We start from the raw sequence: 23,597 nt of genomic DNA, 5'->3' as shown, positions 1-23,597 counted from the left end.
AGAAGTGGGTCCAGGCTGTATTTGCACCCTTCCTGACAACTTTTATGAAGGTATTTCTGGATGATTTCAGTGTTTTTGGCAAAAAAGAGGATCATTTGAAGCATTTGAGGCTTTGTTTGGAGAAATGTAGAGAAGCTCGTCTTTCTCTTAACCGTGAGAAATGTGCATTTACTGTTGGTTCTCGAATTATTTTGGGACACATTGTTTCAAAAGAAGGGATAGAAACTGATCCCAGGAAGGTGGAAGTTATCCTGAAGGCACCAGTTCCTAAAAATTTGAAGCAGTTAATGAGATTCTTGGGGCAAGTGAAGTGGCACAACCGATTTCTCACGTATTTGGCTTATGTGTGTGTTCCTCTTACACAATTAACAAGGAAGGATGCAGTATTTAGTTGGGGTCCTGATCAACAGAGAGCTTTTGAATTGTTGAAGAAGATGTTAGTGGTTGCTCCAATTTTGATATCTCCTGATTGGGAGAAGCCTTTTCATTTTTTTGTGGATGCAAGTCATATTGCTATTGGAGCAGTATTGATGCAGGAATCCAAAAAAGGTTGGTTTAGACCTGTGTATTATGTCAGCAGGGTGCTGTCAGATGCGGAACGGAATTATGCAGTTACAGAAAGAGAAGGCTTGGGCATGGTCTATGCTCTCAAGAAGTTTCGCCATTATTTGCTTGCAAACAAAGTTATGTTTCATGTGGATCATCAAGCTTTGATTTACTTGGTGAAGAAACCGCAGTTGTCGGGCAGACTTGCGAGATGGATTCTTTTACTTCAAGAATTTGATTACAGTGTCGTGCATACACCGGGAAAAGAACATGCCATTGCTGATTATCTGAGCAGAATTGAAAATGGAGAGTTGCCGACTGAAATTGATGAGTTTCCAGATGCAGGACTGTTTCAGGCGACTGTTGGCTTTCTGACAGTGGACTGGTATGATAATATGCTGCAGTTTTTAACTGAAGGGTTATTTCCAGAAGAGATGAGTTCTGAAAGAAGGCAGAAACTTGTGTTAAGAAGCAAACCATTCACAGTTATTGCAGGAGTGTTGTATAAACAAGGGATTGATCAGATACTTCGGAGATGTGTACAGAATCATGAAACAGCTGCAGTTATTGCAAAAGCTCATTTGGGGAATGCTGGAGGACATTTTTCTTCAGAATTTACTGCTAGAAAAGTTTTGCAAGCTGGATTGTGGTGGTCGACTGTCTTCAGGGATTGTTATCATTATTGCAGGCAATGTTTGGTGTGCCAAAGAGATGGAAGACCTTTGGGGGCTGATCAGATGCCATTGCAACTAGTGTTGGCTTTGGAACCATTTCAAAAATGGGGTTTAGATTTTATGGGACCCATTAATCCTCCTGCTAAGTTCACCCAAAACAAATATATTTTGGTTGCTACAGATTATGCGTCAAAGTGGGTGGAAGTTGTTGCTCTGAAGGATAATACAGCGGCGAGTGTGGCAAAGTTTTTGTACAAGAATATTATGACCAAGTTTGGATGCCCGATTGAATTGGTTTCTGATCAGGGAAAGCATTTTATCAACAAAGTAATCAAACAGTTGACTGAATTGCACCTCATTATCCATAAGAAGTCTATTGTCTACTATCCTCAAGCAAACGGACAAGCGGAGAGTACCAACAAAACCCTGATCAAGATTTTGAAGAAGATTGTTGAGGAGAACAGGACGGATTGGGATACTAAATTGGATTCTGCATTATGGGCCTATCATACTGCTTTTAAAGTGACAACAGGTCAGACACCTTTCAGGTTGGTGTACGGATTGGAGGCTATTGTCCCGATGGAGTTTGTTGTGCATTGTTTGAGAATAGCTATTGACCATAAGTTGTCAGATGAAGAGTCTTTGCCAAACAGATTGGAGGCACTTTTGAAGTTGGATGAAGATAGACTTTTGAGTGCTTACATGGCGGAGGCTGTGCAAAGACGTCGTCAAGCGTGGATGCACAGGAACATTAAATACAAAACTTTCACAGAAAAGGATTGGGTGATGGTGTATAACAGCAAATTGGGTCTTCGACCATGCAAACTTAAATTGAGATATGTTGGGCCCTATCAGATTGCACATGTGATTGGGCGGTCGACTTATATTTTGCAGGATGCAAACGGAGCTCTGATCCCCAAACCTTTTAATGGATTCAGACTCAAACCATTTCAAGGAAATCCACCAAGCGATGGTCAATTGAGTCAAATTGGGATTTTTTCAATAGATTGCCGACCTTCTATCATGATTAATACAAATGGGGGTGATTTGATTACTTCGACGTGTGAGAAAACTTTACACGCAACATCATTAACTTGTGCTTTGCGAGGAGAGGTGAAGGAAAGAACTGCAACATTTTCACCACAGGCGACCAAAACGCAGTCTCTCATTCGAAGTCAATATTTCTTTAACGCTACCAGAATGCAAACACGTACCAGCAACCGGTCTCGTAAGTCTACAAGTTCCACTGGTGCGGATGTTCGCGCTGATGAGGATGTGGAGGTTCTTATGCAGTCACCGATTAGTAGACAGCAGGGAGAACGCGTTACCATCGAGCATCAGTTCATTGATTTTAAGGTGGACATTCCGCATTCGAAGGGCTTTCATGCACAATGGCTACAATCAATCAATTTGCTAGAGTATGCAAGGTTGCCTTGGAGTAGGTGGAGGCACACGACAGAAGTTGGAATGCATGTAAGCAATCTTGTGGAGAACAATGGATTGGTTGGCTATGGAGTGTATTTATCTGCAGAGTTAGTGTCCAAAGTGTTTGGTTTGCAGAAAGGGGAAGAAAATCACGTTCACAGGGCATTGGAGCAGGTTATGGATAGAGAATTTTGCAAGTGTGAGGGCACAAGAGGATACTACTTGATTAAAAATGTGGCTAACCCGGATAGAGCTTTGCAAATCAAATGGTTTCTGGAGAGATTTTTGTTGCTGGTCAAGTTGGAATATGTATCTAGGGAGAACTATGCGATAATATCTGTGGTAGAGCAGGGCAAAAATTTTGGTTGGGAAAATATGTTGTATGATAGGTTACATTCGAAGGTTTTTTGCAAAGATAAGAGAAAGACTCAGAGGTCCACGAAGATTGGTCCATTAATCACAGCTATTTTCAATTATGTCAGCAATAACGCAGTGCTAAGGAGTTTGTCAGAGGGGGATGTACAATCAGATCATCTTCAGGGGGCTACTGCCAGTGTTCAGGCTACTGTCAGACACCCAGCAGGAAGTTTTGAAACAAGAAAGAAGAAAAGGGAGGACATTAAGGAGGATGATGCACAAGACAGGGTCAAACAAATTTATGATGACTTACTGGCTGCAGGTTATTCACATGAAGTTTGCAGGGATACACTAAATTTAAAGAAGCCTGACCCAACAGATTTGCCACCATCAGGCTCCAAATCAGTGAAAAAGGTGCTTAGGATCAGAAAGAGAAAAGTTGCAGAAATGGCTTCAGAAGCAGATCAGGAACCAATTGGACAACAGTCAGAGGGGTTTCAGATTGTTGATAGTAATTTTGAGGACATTCCTTATGCAAGATGATTGGAATCTGTGAAGCTGATTGGAGATTATGTTGGACAACAGAAAATTAACTCTAATCTTTTGATTAGTGATAATCAAAAGTTGAAGCAAGAAGTTGCATATTTGAAGTTTGAGATGAAAAATAAAACAGTGTCTGATTAGGAGGTGGATGCAATCAAGGCAAATTTGAGATCCACAGAGTCTGACTTGGAGTGTGCTCTCAAGCAAGTGAATTTCTACAGTGAACAGGTTCATAGAAGGGAGCAGTGCAAGGATATATAAAGAATGGATGATGGAATGGGACAGTATATTCCATCAACAACTTGAAGTGTTGTCCACTGTGTATGTGACATTGGAAGCAGAAAATAAAGTTTGTGTAATGGGCAATCAGTAAACTGTCAGATAGTGATCAGGATGCATTCAGGGAACTGATGGACTAATCAGAGTTCTGATTGATGTCTGAAACTTTAAAAGGCATGTTTTAAGGGATGTGACTTTTGGCTTGTAACTAATCTCATTTTTGGACGCCTTGTTGGGGCGAAATGTTGTTCTATAACACGGGAATGATGATGATGATGAAGCGGGATGTTGGTTAATGCCCTGAATGTTTCCTGTGTGTTACCTGTAATTCTGTTTACATTCTGAATGAGTCTGAAAGCGTTTTGAACCTTGTTATGGAGGTTATCTTCATGTTTCATGGATGTTGTGGGTGAAGAATGTAATTGCAATGCTTTTAGATAACCCCTATAACACTTGGCGGATGAAGATCTTTGCGCCAGTGATCAGTAACCTCACATCCAGAGTTGTAGGCTACTCAGCGGTGGAGCTGAAGAATAGAGCGACCATGCAATCTCTGCAAGTGCTAGACAAGAAAGAAAAATTAGATACCAGAAGGCACTGGATACGCTTAAAGACCACCTCGCCAGACGTCAACCCGAAGACTATTTCAACCCATAAAGTTGTGTCAAGGGACGACATAGGCGAGGAGGAGAGAAATGTTAGCAGCAAGATAACACGGACATCATTTTTTGGAGTTATCTTTGTAAAACAATTATTATTTTGATAAATCGGGAATATTGTAACTCCTATTTTCTCGGATAAACTCTGTAAATAATGAGCCGGGGCTACAAGCTTTCAGATTGTATCAGCCAGTCATTTCCCAGCTTTGGTAGAACTCCAGATTATTAGTTTTGACCACCCAAAAACCATGGCTAAGGTATAAAAACCAAATTTTATAAGTTTTTTGTAAGTTTTATGTAATGGGCAATCAATAAACTGTCACGTAGTGATCAGGATGCATTCAAGGAACTGATGGACTAATCAGAGTTCTGATTGATGTCTGAAACTTTAAAAGGCATGTTTTAAGGGATGCGACTTTTGTCTTGTAACTACTCTCATTTTTGGACGCCTTGTTGGGGCGAAATGTTGTTCTATAACACGGGAATGATGATGAAGATGAAGCAGGATGTTGGTTAATGCCCTGAATGTTTCCTGTGTGTTACCTGTAATTTTGTTTACATTCTAAATGAGTCTGAAAGCGTTTTGAACCTTGTTATGGAGGTTATCTTCATGTTTCATGGATGTTGTGGGTGAAGAATGTAATTGCAATGCTTTTAGATAACCCCTATAACACTTGGCGGATGAAGATCTTTGCGCCAGTGATCAGTAACCTCACATCCAGAGTTGTAGGCTACTCAGCGGTGGAGCTGAAGAATAGAGCGACCATGCAATCTCTGCAAGTGCTAGACAAGAAAGAAAAATTAGATACCAGAAGGCACTGGATACGCTTAAAGACCACCTCGCCAGACGTCAACCCGAAGACTATTTCAACCCATAAAGTTGTGTCAAGGGACGACATAGGCGAGGAGGAGAGAAATGTTAGCAGCAAGATAACACGGACATCATTTTTTGGAGTTATCTTTGTAAAACAATTATTATTTTGATAAATCGGGAATATTCTAACTCCTATTTTCTTGGATAAACTCTGTAAATAATGAGCCGGGGCTACAAGCTTCCAGATTGTATCAGCCAGTCATTTCCCAGCTTTGGTAGAACTCCAGATTATTAGTTTTGACCACCCAAAAACCATGGCTAAGGTATAAAAGCCAAATTTTATAAGTTTTTTGTAAGTTTTTGGATAAGAAATACACAGCGTGAACTAACGGCGCTCACTCCTCTCCTCCTTGCGCTTCCTACTCCCTCCCCGGTTGTCAGATTGCAGTCGCGTTTGTTACATTATTGCAACCGCAGGTAAGAGCTCTACGCATTGACGTGAGTAGTTCACAGTATTCGTAGCTTTTGGCGTCGCCGACATGCGGCCTAATTTCATCATAACTAGAAATTTACACTTTCAAATAAAAAACTAAGCATAGATGGGGTATTGGGGCATCATTGCTAAGCATTTAGATGCATTATGGGTCGAAAACAGCTAGGTCAAAAATCCATTGCTGTTAATAATCGCAATTTTGGAACTTGACCTGAAGTGGGATTTGAGACCATAAGCATGTGTGCTTAGGTCTTATAAACATGTCCTAGAAGTTTCGTTACGTTTGGATGTCATTTGACGCCGTGACGGATGTGAATTGTTTGCCGATGAGCGATTGGCTTTTGGTGATTTCAGTCACTTGAGTGTAGCTTGAGTTAGATGCGAGTTGTTAGTTGTTTTTCAAGAGATTGACAACCTCTTGTAGCCTCTATGCACTAGTCGAGTCAGCTTCGTCCCATGGATAGACAATTTCGTCGTGGTTCTCGCTAATACTGCAATAAGATAGGATGGTGAGGTTAGCCATGCCTCCCACAATAATGAATACTTTTCTCCATCCGGACCTGTGATGGTTGGGGTGTTTGGGTGGCTATAAAAATTCGTGTTTTTCTGCATCTTTCTCTGCCAGCTGTGTCGTGTAAATATATTTCTCCTTTTTTAACTGTAGGTCGGTCCCTTCAACTATCAATGCCAACTCTCATCCCGTGTGAAAGTGACATGACTCTCCCTGATATCATGGGTGGTAACAGTTGTTTCCTTCGACAAAAAGTCTATTTGTCACTATTGCACAAAATAAACATACAACATTTTTGCACAATATAACTCACAATCTGCATTGTGCAGTGGATGGCAATAAACTTTCAAGTAGATCCTCTCAACGTTTTCTTTGATTGCTTCGTGGAGGCGCTTCGATACCTTCCACCGTCCTTTCTTTATCTCCGAGTCCTCACATGGTCATATTGTTTTAATCATATCTTTGGTCACTTCTTTATTGATATCTTTCCATTGCATGTGGGTTGGATTTGTCCATTTTGGCAATGTGCGTCGCTTGTTGTGCCGACATACCGTGCGCTAGAGATTTCATACGCTGAAGCGCATTAATAGCCACTTGTTGTTGTTGATCATCTGGCACTAATTGGGTACCACAAACTTATTCTTCATTGGCCATAGTATCTTAGAGATGCAATGGAAAAATTGACAAATATTCAATATCTTTGACAAAAATATATCCTCACGATTCAGCACTCTCAAAGATACCACAATTCAAAAGTCTTATCGGCTACATAACACATTGTATCTTGGTTCAATCAAATCATAATTGATGCAAAAAACAAAATCACAACTGATTGAACCACTTGAACCATAAGACAAATGACTAAGATAATTGATCCAATTAAACCACAAGACAAATGATCAAAATGAACTACAAGATAATTGACTAGAGACATATAGATTCACGTATACTTCAAATGACTCAATGAGGTGAACAACCCCAAAGCCAGATAATAGACTTCAATACAAATATAATACCCAAACAAAAAGACAGATTTAGGGTACAAAAATGTTCAGATTGAGTAAAAAGACGGTGCAAGTTCAACAAGCGGTCATTGAACAGGATTAAGGTCTGTCTTTAAATGCTCTTTGAAAAAGATCAAAACATCTAATGCATTTCTTCTTGCTTTTTGCTCTCTTAACTTCATCCAGCAGTCTACTTTTATCTAAATGGCCCTCATGGCATCTTGATCGGGGTGGTAAAATTTTCTTCTGGGAAATAAACTTTCCTAGATACACTCCAAAAGTCCATCCGTCGCATAAAAAAGCTAATGCATAAATGCCGATTGCTTTTGTGTACTCATCTGCGCACCGTGGATTATATATTTTTGGAGCAATCCAAGCTAGCTTTGCAATCTCTCCTTCCCCTGTTGATTGTGCCTCCAAAACTGCAAAGTCCGACTGTCTGCTTGGATGCAAATAATTATTTGACACGCGCTTGCCTGGCGTTCTAAGCATCATGCCCCAATCAATCATGCCGATGCGGAGTTTATTTGTGCGAGCAAATTTCAACATTATGTTGAAAGGGTGCAGGTTGCTGTGTACTATACCAGCTGAGTGAGCAGCCGCAACGCCATCAATTAAAGCGTGTAAAATTGTTGACATCTACTCAATCACTGCTTTGATTCGTGCAGTCTCTATCTCTGGTAAGTGATGATTTGTTGATGGTAGTGACCTACAACCATGATACAGCCTATGCATGTAGCGTCTGAACGCTCCGTGGGCAAATGGCAAGCGACACATCATGTCCCCCAAGGTGCCCCCAATGTAGTATGGAAAGATTGTGATCCAGGGAGCCTCGGTGGTAATGCCAATGCATCTTACAATGGAGAGGTGAAGTATCTGCATTGATTGCTCTGTTTGAAAGCTATCAAATTTTGCCTCACTCACTCCCTTGTAGCATTTTCCCACATATGTAATGTGCTCTGGAAAGAAAGAGATTCCTTTAATGGTGTAGAATGTGCACACACCAAAAGAGCCTGCTCCAACCCTTGTACTTTCCACCAGAGCCTTGTGGGGAATCCCAATCAGATGAGCGTACTTGGCATTCAATGCCGTGCGCATAATTGTGCCGGTGTCGTTGACATCTGATCGGCCACCCACAGTCGCTTGCACATCTTGTGCCATCTTCAATCTCTTGGCTAAGGAAATTTGGTCCTGAGCTTTCACCCGCTTCATCTTGAACTTTTGTTCCTCCCATAATTTTTCCCAGAGCTCTAATTTTGCCATATCGCATGTGGGAGGGATATCTTCCTTTAAGTCTCTGCAACAAACTTTCATATTGCCCAACACTATCCTAACCTTGTGATGGGGGTCAATTTCTCAAATCCCTGTTGGAATCATCTACTCATATTGACCTTCACCTCACAGCCTACACTCTGTGTTCTCCCATAAGTGCTAGTGAGGTCTTTAATGAAGATGTTACTTTTACTAATCTGTTGTATGCAACCATCTGCACATGATGATATTGCCAAAATACATTCTTTTTGAATGGCATGCATAATAATTTTCTTTTGATTTGGCATCATTTTTGCATTGTACAATAAAAAACAACATATCAAATACAATTTCATGGGTGCACACTACACTAACACTCTCACACTAGTTTAGACAAACCATAACCATGACTTGAAGACTTTAAAAAATGTGCACAATCATATTGATACACATTGGAAACAATTTTCACTTCAATATGCAATGTTTACTCCTGCAAAATGCAGAGCAAACAAGCTTTTAAGAACTTCATCCATATCAAACAATACAGGTTCAAACATGAAACATTTTAGCATATTGTGAATATTACTTAAATTTTGCACGTTGCACTCTCACACTAGTTCAAAAAAACCATACCCTGACTTAAAAACTTCAAAAAATTGTGCAAGATTATATTTATTCAGATTGATAATCATTTTGACTCTAAAATGCTATGTTTACTCGTGTAAAATGCAATAAAAATAAGTAACTTCTAATAAAATTATCCAGATCTAATAGAACATGTTAAAAACCCACAACAATTCAAAATATTCCAATAGAACATAAGATGTGAGTTTATATTTTGCACGTCATCACGATTCACTTCAAAAAAAATTAGCGATAGAAGATACATGTATCGTGATGTACATATTGGCAATTTTATTTTAGCTCATTTTAAAACATTGAAAGTGTACAGAACCAATCATAAATTGCAAAGAACGTCCAAGCTCTTAAAAAAGATAAAAATGAATATTTTACATGCAAATTGTGTGCATATACTTTTTTACATAGAGAAATAACATAGTGTGAATATTACTTATGTAAATGTAGCATTAAAAATAACGACGATGATTGATGAATAAATCATTCTTTTGAATATGATTAATTAGTATATGTTTTCATAAAACCAATGAGAAACAAAAATATTGAACAATTCAAACATTTGTATATACAATACTCTTCACGGTTGCGTTATCGATCAAGTATTTTGTGCGCGTATGTCGCATGTGTCAATGCAAGGAACTTGCCGATACATCGCGTGCGAGCCACAAATAGCTCCAAGCACACAACAAGCCTAAACTAGTAAGTTCAAAGATGACAATGGTGTGTCACTCACGGCTCTACGCTTGCTTCGTGGAGGATTTCTCGCCGCGAAGAAGAGAGAGATGCTGCTATACGCGCTCAACCGCCTCGCCGCCGCTGTGCCGCCGCAATGCTCGATCGCACTCTCTCTCTCTCTCTCTCTCTCTCTCTCTCTCTCTCTCTCTCTCTCTCTCTCTCTCTCTCTCTCTCTCTCTCTCTCTCTCTGTGTGTGTGTGTGTGTGTGTGTGTCTCTCTCTCTCTCTCTCGCATACACACACACGCACGCACACACAAGGAGATGAAGAAGAAGAAGATGGAGATGGAGCAAGAGCACTCTTCAATTGCACAAATGAGAGAATAAGTGAATTTCAGGTTTAGTTGACTTTTATATGAGCTCGCCCCATTCACACTTGGGCGCCCATGCTTAGCCAACTAATCCCTTGAATGTTCCAGTTAGAGTGCGCCTCTCATTGGCGATCACTCTTATCCTTTTCCTATTGCACCGACAAGCCCGGTACCTGACTCTACCAAGTAAATAATACGTCCGTCGTAGGTGATAGGGTGTCCGTGAGTCGTGAGGGTTAACATGCTCCCCTTCCTGATGTAGATTCCGTCCTCGAAAGCTATTGAGTTGCAGCTCGTTCATCGAGGTGGAAGAGCATTTGAGATGAATGTCCTTAGCCTTCTTTAGTCACTGCAAAATCAAACAACATTGGCACAGTAATTGCATTCTCATATAGAATTAAAAAGCATATGCAGTTGTAGGCAGACAATGTGATTGGTAACAGAATTTTAAACCATTTGTCAGCAATAAAAATTAAATTGTAATATAATCAAATGCATAAACAGATGTAAAGGTAAAAAATTAAACAAGTCTGGGGTCGCTAATTTAACGGTTGAAAGGCACTAGAGATCGACTATTAATACCATGAGTAAGCTTCTTAATTATCTCTGGTCACTTAAGTTGTTTAATCGCGAGAGCCAAGTATTTCATGTTCGAGGGCTTACTAGAGGCTATACCTAGAAGACCTTGTAGTTAAGCTACGATAAAAGGAATTTCTCATGAAATCAATGCCTGACTGATTACCTTTTCTTTGATCCCCCAAAGTCTTTTCACAGTGATTCAATTTTGATGTGTGTGCTTATTTTGTATGCCTTGGGTTTTTTGCTTTTCAAGGAAAAGCACCCACACTGGGAACCTCTAGGGCTCTAGTCCCATAGGCAATACATGTGAGTGAAGTACCAAATCAAGCTGAGATTCCTCTTCCAGCTTAAGATTTTACATTGTGGCACTTTGATTTTTTTGTTTTTTCGTTTTCAACATTTTAATTTTGTAACTTTGGGGGTCATATAACAGCGTTACACCTCCCCAGGCTCATCACACTAGTAAACTCCCTTTATAATACTTAAGCTAAAGGTCAATAGGGTCAAGCCCACTAGAAAACCCTAGTACATTTCACACAATGCTGCCTAAATCGGATTAAGAACCTAAGTAACTATTGATTATTAGGAAGGCATTCCCCATGGTATTAAGAGAAGATCTGTAACACCTAACTTGGTCAAACTAGCTTAGTTGGACTACTTGATTTTTAAATCTAGACAAGTGATTATGACAAAAAATTACATTGAATTTAATGTTTGGTACTTAAGCAAATGCGCTGAATATCATGCTACCAATCACAATCAAAGCAGACAAACATGGATGCAAAAAAAATAAGGGGCAATGCTAATGGACAAGAAACACCTGTTTGCACTGATAATTGCACTTGATTTGAAGAGTGAGTCAAGATAAAGATTCCATGAAGGTCCAGATCCTAGCAACAACAACACGTTCTTGTACACACTAGGAAACACAAAGAATACCTCTAGGAGGCACATCAATGGGAAAAGGTACCGACACTTATTAAACACAACAAAAAACATAAGGAACCCTAACCTAATTATTTGCACTCCCCCTAGAGAGTCAAGGGAATAGGATATTGTAGAGATTGGGGGAAAACCCTAAGGCTAAACCCCTATCCTTGTCATCGAGATAAACAAAGTCATCATCCATGAGACCATATGTGCCATCTGTGTAGTCATGTAAATCTTTTTCTTCATCATAGGTACCCATGTTTACTAAGAAGGTCACTAGACGCCTATAGTCATCTTGGTCAAAAGGGTAGGCTTGTGCAATGGGAGATACACTCTCTACTAAGTATGGATCAAGCGTGGTCAAGAGACGTATCAGCCATTCTAACTCCTCGAAATTCCTCTCACATGCTAGCGTACCTACCAAATCCCATTCACAGGCAAGCACCGAAAAGACAATGTGAAACATTTTTGAAAAGTAACGAGGGTACCTCTCACCCAAGGCAAGGGTGGATGACTCTAGCGTACTAGCCATATCTGTACACGCAAATAGATGATGGTTAGAGTGCAAATATTACAAGGGTCGTGTTTTTGTGCACAATGTGTTTTTATGATTTTGTGCTATGTCTCTTGCTCTTTTACTTTTTTATCTTGTTTTTGTGAGTGTAAGGATTTATATATACATTCCCTAATATTGGAGATTAAGAATTCAGGGAGAAAGGTTGAGAGGGCAGTGAGTGAATGATGACTGTCAGCAAACACTCCCCCCTTCCTTGGGTAGATCATACCGTTTGAAATTATGTCGTCACCCTTTGAAACCAGTTGTTCCAAGTTGTTATGGATGAAGGCTTTAACCAATAGTTTTCGATCGCCGTATGTGTTTCATCTAGTTGCAAGGGTGGTAAGGTACTCTCCCATGATTTTATTTGCAACATTGTTGTAGGTGGTGAACTTACAATAGGAGGTGCAAACTCTTTCTTGCTTGTATGGATATGTACAATGGTAGGTGGAGGTTGTGTCGCCGGCTTCTATTTCCGTATAGGAACTACATGAAGAGCAAGAAGCTTCATTTTATTTCCTTGTTCCTGAGCTAGGTGGAACAAATCGTTCTTTCTTTGGTGCGGGTATGTAGCATTCCGTGATTTTTTCCTTTCCGCGATCTTCAATTCGTTTTGGAGCCACAGGATTGAGCTCACATGGGTCCGGTGACAAGTAAGAGCACAATTTACGTTTTGGCACCCAGATTTGATCGTTACCTTCATAGTAGCCTTGGGCTTCCAATAGTTTTTTACGAATCCAACGCAACGTTTCTTTACGTTTCTTGGGGCGAATGGGACATCTCTTACCAAGCTCCTGTCTTTTAGCACTGACTATGGTTGCTAAAGAAGCTTTAGGGACCCACTTGTATGTTTTCTTTGTTATATTGGGATGGGTCTTGTGTGTCTCAAGCTTTTTTTCAGCTACATCAGTTGAAGCTCTAGAGACTTGGGCTATGGGGACATATGGTTCAACCTCTTGGACATGCAATGTTTTGGCATTTATTTCCTTAAGAGGCAATATCTCTGGGAGTTTGGCTTGAGGGGCAGGGCTAAGAGTTGGTTTCTGTGTTGTGACACCCCCTCTCCCCCAATAGTTAGAAGAGCGCCTAAGTTTTGGCCATTGGTCCAACATACGATGGGTTGGTCAAGATGCGCAAGGGTGGGGGAGAGGCTGCAAGCCATATGGATAGGCTTACCAATTATTAGGGTAGGGTTTAGTCTACGAGTTTCTGGAGAAAAAGGTAGTTTGAGGATGATAGGGGGAGGATTTTTTAAAGTTAAGGTTTTGGTTAGGAGAGTGGTTCATTCCTTGTAAGAGATCAATCCAAAGACCTTAAGGAGGAAGTTTCTTAGGTAGCCTCTATGAAGGAGCCTTATGAAGAAGAGGTTTCTCAAGCGTTACAATCCATCAAGATTGCTTTCCCTGATAAGATAGCGTCTAAGTTCTGTCTTGATAAAGGCTAATTTTTGGTGGAGAGGGTGCCAAGAGATCCAAGGTATATATTGGTAAGAGTTGAGAGGATTCTGGTAACAATTGGAGTCCAAGATACCATACAAGTTGAAAGTATGTCCCTTGTGGAAGTGGACATCTAGGATGGTTGCTTCAAAAGTGGATATGATGGGTGAGATCAATATATGTTCTTGTAAAGGGAAGGCATAAGAAGCGAGAGCTTTGGTAAGTGATTTACGAGTGCCCATCTAGACCCCGAAGGCATCATCTATGTATCTCTTGTAATAGGCTAGGTTCGGGCTAGAGATAAGTAGAGAGTGGTTTTCTAGGTGGCAAAGGAAAAGACAAGCATAAACCACTGCGAAATTGGATCCCATTGCGGTGCCCTTAATTTGCTTCCATACTTTGTCTTTGAAACAAAGATAATGGTGTGATAGAATAAGGGTGGCAAGTGAGATGATGAACTCTAATTTTGGGGTGTCGAAGAAATTAGTAATGGTGCTTCTGAGGGCTATGAGTCCCTCAGTCATAGGGATGATGGGGTAGAGGGAGGTCACATCGAAGGTAAAAAGGAGACAATGGGGGGGGAAGGTCTTGGAGTGGAGATCGATGATGAGGGATAGCGAGTCTTTGAGGTGTTGATTTTGTGAAAGGAGGACATGATAAAGTTGGAAGTGTAGCCATTTGGAAGCATTTTCAAACAAGTACCCACGGTAAGAGCAAATAGGACGGGCTACAAGTATAGGTTTTGTGTAACTTAGGGAGAAATTGGATAGAGTAGGGTTTGAAGGGTTTATGGAGTGGTGTGAGCATAAAGGTGGCTTCATCTAGGGTGAGGGGAGTGTATTTGAGGGTGATGGAGTGGATTTGAGGGTGATGGAGTGGAGTAAAGAGGCGAGGTAATTATGTGGTGGTGGGGTTAGGGGTTGGTATGTGGAGGGATCATTGAGTTGTCTAAGGGCTTCTTGTTCATACCATTCCCGTGATAGGATGGTAAGACCTAGATTTTTATCCGCCGGTTTAATGACTATTGTGTAGTCCGTTGAAAGGGTTTTAAGGGCACGCATGACAAATTTGGGAAATTTTGAGTGCGAAGTTTTATAGTGTGTAAGTGTATCTTTCAGATTTATGAGGTTAAGGGATGTGATCCCCTCTAGTGTAGGATCTAAAGAGATGGGTATCCAAGAGGGGTTACGGGTTTTGAAAAGAGGGGGTTTGTCGGACGTAGAAGATTCAAAAAACATATTGAGTTGTAATCTTCTTGCCAAGGAGTTATGGGCTTTGATAATGAGTTCCGCAGGGGGGTTAGGGGGTGGGGGGATGTATTTAAGCCCTAGATCTAAGCATTTCTTTTCGTTGATAGAGAGGGGGCGGGAGCTGAGATTATGAACCAAGTTAGTACAAGGGTTATTGACCAAGGTGCAGGAAGAGAGCTTACCAAAAACTATAAGTTTGTAGGCGTGCGGATTTATGAGTGGAAGCCAAAATTTATGCCTCTTTCTTCCTCTATTTGTGGAATCTTTCCTAAGAGGGATGTTGGGAGCTTCGTTGAAAAAGGATAGGATAGATGGAGGTGAGGTAGACATGGAAGGGAGAGAACATTGAGTGTTTTTCCAAAGATAAGGGAGGAGGGGGGGCTTGCTGAAAAGCAAGTGTAACCAAGAATTTGGACAAGAATGCCCTAATCCCTCCTCCCTTTTCCTTTTCCCAAATCTTTGTGGGTGCGTTTGTGGTTGTTGTTGTAGTTGTCGTCGTTGTGGTTGGTGTTGTCGTTGTCGTCGCCATCATGAGAAAGATTGGGAGGTTTGGTTAGTTTGTTATAGGGGAAAGACTTAGGTTTATGTTTAGGATTGGAGGAAGAAGGGATAATTGGTGTGAAGAGGTTATGAATGCGATTGAGGGGGTATTTTGGGTTTGTCGTAGGTTTATTAGGAGGGGAGTAAAAGAAAGGTTTTTTGGAGGGCGGGGAATAGGGAGGCGAGTGGGGTGGTTCTTGTTTCTTGAGGAGGGTTGGGATTGTGGAGGCCTTGGGGGTCCTTTTGGAGGTTTTGATGTGTGATGATGGAGGGTGTGTAAGGTGGGAGGATGAGGAGAGAGAGGTTCTAGGGGGGTAAAAAGGGAGCTTTGGCCGGGGCATGGTTTTTTAATGATTTTGTGAGATGGGTGTTAGTGGTGATGGGTGTGGAGATAGAGGGTTTAATGAGAGGGAGAGATTGGAAATGTTTGCGCACTTCTAGTTCTATGAGCTCCTTGATGGTTTGCTCCTTAGGGAGGTGGGTGATAGTATCTTTCAGGGTGGAGATGGTGCACTTTCTAGTTTTAAAAGCTTCTTCTTCTTTGGTTGAGGCCAAATGGGAGTTTACTATAAGGGATTGCATTTGAGAGAGGAAGAGTTGGACGGAGGTGTCTTTCGATTTGGTTAGGTATTTGAGCCAATCTCCCGAGGCTAATCGGGGTAAAGTAATAGACGAAAGCTTGTTGATGAGGTCTGTGAGGCGGCTTTCTACTTCAAGGTGGTAATTATCCACTATCATTTGGAGGTCTTGAACAAGGAGTTTTTGTGCTTGGATGAGGGCAAAAGTGCAATCTAGTTGATACTGGATTGTGAGGGCGGTGAACTTGGCGTTAAGAAGGGCTTGAGCTTGGGTATCTTCTAGTTGCAAACGAGGGGGTTTCATGTTTAGGCTATTGGGATTGGCATTATTTTTGTGTAGTTCCGTTAGGTGTGCGGTGTAGGTAGAGGCTTTGGCTAGCTTTTTGTGTAGCTTGGTAAATTCAAGCAGGGAGAGATTGACGATATCATCGAACTCTTTGGGTTTTGAAAGAGAGTGAGGGAATGTTTTGGGAGAGGGAAGGGGTGGTGGTTGGAGTTCCTTTGTTGAAGAAGGTACCGAGGGTCTGGTTTTGATGGTGGAGAGGGTAATATGAATTTTGGACTGGGACTTGTTTGGAGGGTTTGAGTATGGAGGGAAGGGCTCCGTGTTGGGGTTGGGTCTAGGCGAACGAGTGAATCTTCTACCCTAAGATCGGCTTGATGAGGGTTGGGGGAGAACTCAAAAGATTCCTCCGAAAGTTGCTCGAAGTCGTCATCATCCATAATTTTGTAGGGGTCGAGCGTGATGTGGTCAAGTGATAGGTTATTTTCCAAGATGTGTGTGTTGTCATTGGGTGGGTTGTTGGATGTTGGGGTATCTACCGGGGTAGAGGGGTCGTCGAGGTTAGGCGTATGCTTATTGGTGGGCAAATCCATGCTATTGTTGAGGCCTTCTCCGTTATTGTGGTGTGCATCCATGTAGAGGTTACCGAGAGTGTTTGATGGTTGTGGCCTCTTTTAAAATAAAGGAGGTGTTGAGGAAGACGAAGAGTCGTCCTTGAAGACACAAGTGGAGAGTCCGGCGAGAGCCGACTTTGGTGACGAGGGCGAGGGCGAGTGCTCCAAGGTGGCCGAAGCTTGACGGCTGCGGCTTAGTGAGAGGCTGCTCAGCGCATGGTTGCAGACCTTCGGGTCATTGTAGTGCTTTGTAGATTAGTGTGTTGCCGAGTAGGGTTAAGAACATTATGATTGAGGGCCATTATGATTGAGGGCCATTATGATTGAGGGCCGATTACTTGCGGGTGCGAAGAGTGTGAAGAGTGTGTTGTATTGCATTGGGTCGTCGCAGGGCCGGTTTCTTACAGCTGTGAAGAGTGTGGTGTAGTGTAGCGCACTTGGTTGAAGGGACGAATACTTGCGGTAGGATTAACTGGCAGTAGGATTAAGTGGCAAAACAAGCTAGGTAAAAACTTATATTCTTTGCAGTAGGATTACTGGGCAAAAAGGCTAAAAAGCTTATACTCCATGCAGTAGAATTAACAGGCCGAGCAAGCTAAAGAGTTTAACGCCATGCAGTGGAAGCTTCCATGCAGTAGTAGCTTTTTCTGGTGTCATTAGTGGGTAAACTAGGAGGCAGCTCTGTGTACATCAACGCGATGATCACTGCATGTGCACGAGGGGCGAGATACAGTGCTACGCAAATAGCTTGAGAATGCAGTGTTGCGCAACAGCTTATGATGTGTAAAGGCTTGGATTTCTTGACTTGCTGGAACTAAGTAGTGGGAGCAAGGTTGTAGGGTGATGCAGAGTAGGCGGGACCAAGGCTGTAGGTTGACTCAGAAAAAATCCGGAGCAAGGCTATAGGTTGACGCAAAGAATGTGCATGAGGGGAGGATAATGTAAAGATAAGCCCGTAGGCCTGTGGCGATGGTTTGTGTATGTTAAGCTTGGGCAGGAGCCCGCGATGGGGTAGGTGAAAGGATTACAGAGAAGCAGGTTACGGCAAAGCGGGTTACTGCAAGGGCAATGAATAAATGACAGCGCATGGTACAGCAAAGCAAGTGAATCCGATTAGCCTTAGGAGAAAATAGAAGGTCGTTACTGCATGGGGGTGAATCCAATAACCTTAGGAGAAAAGGATGGTCGATAAGTGAAAAAGTCTCTTAAGTGACGAGAAGATCATAAGGTGTAACCCCAAGGAGAGTACGAAGCCTTGTACCCTAAAATTAAAGCTATTCACAGACTCTTACGGTGAAAGCCACAGAGAGTACTATGTTTTGTACTCAAGTATTAAGGCTTTCAGAGTAAGGGTCAGGAGTGGGTTTTCGGGGCAGAGTTACAAAAAATCTTACGATAATAAAGTTAGAACAACGGGAAGGTAATCGGAAAGCTGTATGTCGGGGGAAATTTGAACATAATACATGGGACGGTGACTACTACGATTACCAAAGAAATTTGACGATAATACAAAGGGACAGCGACTTATAAGTTTACCTAAGTAAAAGTTTCGTAAGAGTGAAGAGTAAGGGTAATCAGATAAGGTGCTAAGAGGAAATGATGGAGAGGGTTTTGGGATGAAGGAGTGCGTAGCGCCTATATTTTCAAAAGAAAAATTAATTTATAATTACATTTAAGCGTGCGAGGCACTTTGTTCTGGAGCAAAAGGAAGGGAGGTGGGGGTGGGCTATGGGGTAAAAGGAAGAGAGGCGGGGGTGGGCTATGGGTACCAAACGCGTTTCGCTCCTTTGAGGAGCTCATTAGTGGTAGTAGTAGGGAGAATTATGAAATAGAGGGGAAGAGGATGCTCTTTATATAAGAGTGGGGGGGGGGGGGGGGGGGGGGGGGGGGGGGGGGGTGTACTTTGCAGGGGCTATGAGTTTGCCTATTGATTAGAGGTAGAGAGTGGGTTGTTTAGAGTTTCCCAAAGGTAAGAAGTAAGAGATTGAACTTTACTAGGGGGAGTTTATAGATTGTTTACCGGGGGGTGGTATAAGTGAAAGAGGGTCAAATAAGAAAAATGGTGGGGGGGGGGGGGGGGGGGGGGGGGGGGGGTGTCGAGTCCAAAGTATGTGGGTTATATTTCTCAAGCGCAAAAGAAAGGGGGGGACTAAAAAGTGGCAAAGGAGGGGATAGAGGGTAGGGAGGGGTTTAAAAATAAGATGAGGAAAAGTGATAAATAGGAATTCCGAAGATCTGGTGTATAGTGTACAAGACTGGGTGTAAGAAGCTTTAGGGGCGGGGGGGGTGATTTGAGGTCCCAAACCTTTCCCTCACTCTCTTTCAAAACCCAAAGAGTTTGATGATATCGTCAATCTCTCCCTGCTTGAATTTACCAAGCTACACAAAAAGCTAGCCAAAGCCTCTACCTACACCGCACACCTAACAAAACTACACAAAAATAATGCCAATCCCAATAGCCTAAACATGAAACCCCCTCGTTTGCAACTAGAAGATACCCAAGCTCAAGCCCTGCTTAACGCCAAGTTCACCGCCCTCACAATCCAATATCAACTAGATTGCACTTTTGCCCTCATCCAAGCACAAAAACTCCTTGTTCAAAACCTCCAAACGATAGTGGATAATTACCACCTTGAAGTAGAAAGCCGCCTCACAGACCTCGTCAACAAGCTTTCGTCTATTACTTTACCCCGATTAGCCTCGGGAGATTGGCTCAAATACCGAACCAAATGGAAAGACATCTCCGTCCAACTCTTCCTCTCTCAAATGCAATCCCTTATAGTAAACTCCCATTTGGCCTCAACCAAAGAAGAAAAAGCTTTTAAAACTAGAAAGCACACCATCTCCACCCTGAAAGATACTATCACCCACCTCCCTAAGGAGCAAACCATCAAGGAGCTCATAGAACTAGAAGTGCGCAAACATTTCCAATCTCTCCCTCTCATTAAACCCTCTATCTCCACACCCATCACCACTAACACCCATCTCACAAAATCATTAAAAAACCATGCCCCGGCCAAAGCTCCCTTTTACCCCCCTAGAACCTCTCTCTCCTCATCCTCCCACCTTACACACTCTCCATCATCACACATCAAAACCTCCAAAAGGACTCCCAAGGCCTCCACAATCCCAAACCTCCTAAAAAAACAAGAACCACCCCACTAGCCTCCCTATTCCCCGCCCTCCAAAAAACCTTTCTTTTACTCCCCTCCTAATAAACCTACGACAAACCCAAAATACCCCCTCAATCGCATTCATAACCTCTTCACACCAATTATCACTTCTTCCTCCAATCCTAAACATAAACCTAAGTCTTTCCCCTATAAAAAACTAACCAAACCTCCCAATCTTTCTCATGATGGCGACGACAACGACAACACCAACCACAACGACGACAACTACAACAACAACCACAAACGCACCCACAAAGATTGGGAAAAGAAAAAGGGAGGAGGGATTAGGGTATTCTTGTCCAACTTCTTGGTTACACTTGCTTTTCAGCAAGCCCCCCCTCCTCCCTTATCTCTGGAAAAACACTCAATGCTCTCTCCCTTCCATCTCTACCTCACCTCCATCTATCCTATCCTTTTTCAACGAAGTTTCCAACATCCCTCTTAGGAAAGATTCCACAAATAGAGGAAGGAAGAGGCATAAATTTTGGCTTCCACTCATAAATCCGCACGCCTACAAACTTATAGTTTTTGGTAAGCTCTCTTCTTGCACCTTGGTCAATAACCCTTGTACTAACTTTGTTCATAATCTCACCTCCCGCCCCCTCTCTATCGGCGAAAAGAAATTCTTAGATCTAGGGCTTAAATACATCCCTCCTCCCCCTAACCCCCCTGTGGAACTCATTATCAAAGCCCATAACTCCTTGGCAAGAAGATTACAACTCAATATGTTTTTTCAGTCTTCTACGTCCGACAAACCCCCTCTTTTCAAAACCCCTAATCCCTCTTGGATACCCCCCTCTTTAGATCCTACACGAGAGGGGATCACATCCCTTAACCTCATAAATGTGAAAGATACACTTACACACTACAAAACTTCGCACTCAAAATTTCCCAAATTTGTCATGCGTGCCCTTAAAACCCTTCCAACGGACTACACAATAGTCATTAAACCGGCGGATAAAAATCTAGGTCTTACCATCCTATCACGGGAATGGTATGAACAAGAAGCCCTTAGACAACTCAATGATCCCTCCACATACCAACCCCTAACCCCACCACCACATAATAACCTCGCCTCTTTACTCCACTCCATCACCCTCAAATCCACTCCATCACCCTCAAATACACTCTCCTCACCCTAGATGAAGCCACCTTTATCCTCACACCACTCCATAAAGACTTCAAACCCTACCCTATCCAATTTCTCCCTAAGTTACACAAACCTATACTTGTAGCCCGTCCTATTTGCTCTTACCGTGGGTACTTGTTTGAAAATGCTTCCAAATGGCTACACTTCCAACTTTATCATTTCCTCCTTTCACAAAAACAACACCTCAAAGACTCGCTATCCCTCATCATCAATCTCCACTCCAAGACCTTCCCCCCCCATTGTCTCCTTTTTACCTTCGATGTGAACTCCCTCTACCCCATCATCCCTATGACTGAGGGACTCATAGCCCTCAGAAGCACCATTACTAATTTCTTCGACACCCCAAAATTAGAGTTCATCATCTCACTTGCCACCCTTATTCTATCACACCATTATCTTTGTTTCAAAGACAAAGTATGGAAGCAAATTAAGGGCACCGCAATGGGATCCAATTTCGCAGTGGTTTATGCTTGTCTTTTCCTTTGCCACCTAGAAAACCACTCTCTACTTATCTCTAGCCCGAACCTAGCCTATTACAAAAGATACATAGATGATGCCTTTGGGGTCTAGATGGGCACTCGTAAATCACTTACCAAAGCTCTCGCTTTTTACGCCTTCCCTTTACAAGAACATATAGTGATCTCACCCATCATATCCACTTTTGAAGCAACCATCATAGATGTCCACTTCCACAAGGGACATACTTTCAACTTGTATGGTATCTTGGACTCCAATTGTTACCAAAAGCCTCTCAACTCTTATCAATATATACCTTGGATCTCTTGGCACCCTCTCCACCAAAAATTAGCCTTTATCAAGACAGAACTTAGACGCTATCTTATCAGGGAAAGCAATCCCGATGGATTCTATCGCTTGAGAAACCTCTTCTTCATAAGGCTCCTTCATAGAGGCTACCCAAGAAACTTCCTCCTTAAGGTCTTTGGATTGATCTCTTACAAGGAACGAACCACTCTCCTAACCAAAACCCTATCTTTAAAAAATCCTCCCCCTATCATCCTCAAACTACCTTTTTCTCCAGAAACTCGTAGACTAAACCCTACCCTAATAATTGGTAAGCCTTTCCATACGGCTTGCAGCCTCTCCCCCACCCTTGCGCATCTTGACCAACCCATCGTATGTTGGACCAATGGCCAAAACTTAGGCACTCTTCTAACTAAATCCAAAAACAAGATTTGAACCCAATTTTTACAGATGAATACTCTTTATACCCTACCCTTACTCTTACCGCTCGTTTTGCAGGTTGATTCTCAAAGCCCATAGTTCTTCAGCAACATGGACACCCCTTTCACATTTTTTTATCTTACATTCCAAATTTTGTCCCTTTAAATTGTACTCCTGGAACACCATTTTGGGAATCAAACTACTCCCCCTTGCTCCTTTTAAACTCTCAAATCACATCCCCCCCCCCCCCCCCCCCCCCCCCCCCCCCCCCCCCCCCCCCCCCCCCCCCCCCCCCCCCCCCCGCCTTATAAGCACCTTACACTCAGTCTTGTACACTATACACTAGATCCTTCGGAATTCCAATTCATCACTTTTCCTCATGTTATTTTTAAACCCCTCCCTACCCTCTATCCCCTCCTTTGCCACTTTTTAGTCCCCCCCTTTTTTTTGCACTTAAGAAATATAACCCACATACTTTGGACTCGACCCCCCCCCCCCCCCCCTCCCCCATTTTTCTTTTTTGACCCTCTTTCACTTATACCACCCCCCCCGGTAAACAATCTATAAAACTCCTCCCGAGTTAAAATTCAATCTCTTACTTCTTACCTTTGGGAAAACTCTACACCACTCTCTACCTCTAATCAATAGGCAAACTCACAGCCCCTGCAAAGTACACCTCCCCCCCCCCTTCACTCTTATATAAAGAGCATCCTTTTCCCCTCTATTTCATAATTCTCCCTACTACTACCATTGATGAGCTCCTCAAAGGAGCGAAACGTGTTTGGTACCCCATAGCCCACCCCCGCCTCTCTTCCTTTTACCCCATAGCCCATCCCTACCTCCCTTCCTTTTGCTCCAGAACAAAGTGCCTCTCACGCTTAAATGTAATTATAAATTAAGGTAGATTTCTTCTAGCACGCACATTTGCTCGATATCGTCGCCTCTGATATCTCTTACTCTTCTTGTTTAATTCTTGATTACGGCCGATCTCTAGTGAAGAGTCACTAGATGAATGACTACTTGTGTCTTCTGCTCCCTTGGATAGATTGTCATCTAAGTTACCACTGGGCCCTGATTGGTTTGTTCT

This window comes from Adiantum capillus-veneris, chromosome 1, assembly GCF_014529385.1.
Source record: "Adiantum capillus-veneris isolate H3 chromosome 1, ASM1452938v2, whole genome shotgun sequence".
NCBI lineage: Eukaryota > Viridiplantae > Streptophyta > Polypodiopsida > Polypodiales > Pteridaceae > Adiantum > Adiantum capillus-veneris.
The sequence above is the reverse complement of the archived record's forward strand: the minus strand, read 5'-3'. Positions refer to the sequence as shown.